Here is a 2,298-nt window from a genome sequence, read left to right as displayed (position 1 = left end):
CTTAGGTCAGGGTGGAGAAATCAGGCAGTTACAGTGCATTCGGGAAAGTATTCAGACCCCTTCCCTTTTTCCACATTGTGTTACGTTACAGCTTTATTATAAAATGGATTAAATTAATGTTTTTCCCTCATCAATCTACACACAATACTCCATAATGACAAAGTGAAAACAGGTTTTTAGAATTATTTGGCAAATGTGTTACAAATAAAAAACAGAAATACCTTATTTACGTAAGTATTCAGCCCCTTTGCTATGCGACTCGAAATTGAGCTCAGGTGCATCCTGTTTCCATTGATCATCCTTGAGATGTTTCTACAACAATTTAATCTATTTTACAACAAGGCTGTAAAGTAACTAAATGTGGAAAAAGTCAAGGGGTCTGAATACTTTCTGAACGCACTGTATGTGTTGTACAACAGCTGATGAGACTAACATTGTAAAAGTTTGAAAACATTTAAAATCAGTTTTATTTCCTGATAATTGCTGGTTGAAAATACAATCTGCACAGACCCTTTTAAAATCAGCAGGTTTGCATGGGCAGGAGTTTCGGCTTTCCGTGGTGACATCCCCATACGGCAGTGCTGTAGTACTCGAGTTCGGTCTCCAGACCCCATATTGAGTGTCTCTGTCTTTTCTCAGTGTTGGACACATTTTTACTGGGTCTTGACACGGACAATAAGGACTCGTAACCAGCCGAGACCAGTGGAGTACATTTTTGCTTTGTTTTATAAAACATTTTGCCAGGCCAACTCTCCACACTTGTAACCTCAAACTTTGTCACACTCGTTGGAATATTCGGTTTATTTAATTTTTTATAAATCTTTTACCCATTTTTCTCCCCGATTTCGAGATGTCCAAATTGGTAGTTACAGTCTTGTCCCATCGCTGCAACTCCCGTACGGACTCGGGAGAGGCGAAGGTCGAGAGCCATGCGTCCTCCGAAACACGATCCTGCCAAGCTGCACTGCTTCTTGACACAGTGCTCGCTTAACCGGGAAGCCGCACCAATGTGTCAGAGGAAACGCCGTAGGGCTGGCGACTGAAGTCAGCTTGCAGGCGCCCGGGCCCGCCACAAGGAGTCGCTAGAGCGCGATGGGACAAGGACATCCAGGCCGGCCAAACCCTCCCCTAACCCGGACGACGCTGGGCCAATTGTGCGCCGCCTCATGGCACAGCCTGGGATCGAACCCGGGTCTGTAGTGACGCCTCAAGCACTGCAGTGCAGTGCCTTAGACCGCTGCGCCACTCGGGAGACCCCTTGTTGGCATATTCTTGCTCTTTTAGTAGGGGAGACTGGGGGATGTCGTCTTAAGATGACTGCACTAATAACTAAGTCGTTCTCGATAAGAGTGTCTGCTAAATGACTCAAAAGTAAAATGTTTGAGTCACTGGCTCGCGAAGGGGAGACCGGGGATTGTAACATATCTAGTCATTTTTATCTATTATTTAGTGATCGTTTGTAGAGTGACTATTTGCCTTCAGCATGCATTGTTTTACCATTTTAAAAAGGCTAAAGAATCCATATGTTCTTCTGAAATATTAAAGATTAATACTGCATTGGACCTTAAGGCATTCATTCCTACTGGCTCCGGTACTGGCTCCGGTACTGTCTCCGGTACTGTCTCCGGTACTGGCTCCGGTACTGGCTCCGGTACTGTCTCCGGTACTGTCTCCGGTACTGTCTCCGGTACTGTCTCCGGTACTGGCTCCGGTACTTTATTGACTAGTAAGTCTTTTTTAAACCTCCCGCTTTGGGCTGGATGTGTCACTATGTGTTTTTCATACATGCAGAATCTATGAGCAGAATTACTGTACCTCAATTAGCTACGAACTCCCTAGTTTGAAAGCGACTGTTTTCTGGAACCTGCGCGGCAACATTTCCCCTACATTTACCCCCCCCACGTGGGCCAACCCCCCTAGCAATTCAAGTTTCAGCCCCTCGCCATATGATTGACAGCTAGCAAGAAGCACACTCAGTAGAGCAAGAGAGAGAGAGAGCGATGAAGTGGTGCTCATATCTACACATTCTGTGTGTGACGTAGAACACCATTATCCAGGACCACTTTTGGCTCGTTGGCGCTACTTTCAGAACTACTGGCTAAAAAGTATACAAAAGTACCGGAGAATCACTAACACGGAAATACTCTTATTATGGTGACGACCTGACAAAATTACATTCATGGTCTTGAATTGGACTCGCATTGTTCTGGTCTTGACTCGGACTAGGTGGTCTTGAACACAACACTGCCATGCAGTAAATAGTTCCAAACCTCTCTGCCAATAACAGATAGTTTTCCG

This window comes from Coregonus lavaretus, assembly GCF_964263955.1.
Source record: "Coregonus lavaretus genome assembly, contig: HAP1_SCAFFOLD_6766, whole genome shotgun sequence".
Taxonomy (NCBI): Eukaryota; Metazoa; Chordata; class Actinopteri; order Salmoniformes; family Salmonidae; genus Coregonus; species Coregonus lavaretus.
This window is presented reverse-complemented; position numbering follows the sequence as displayed.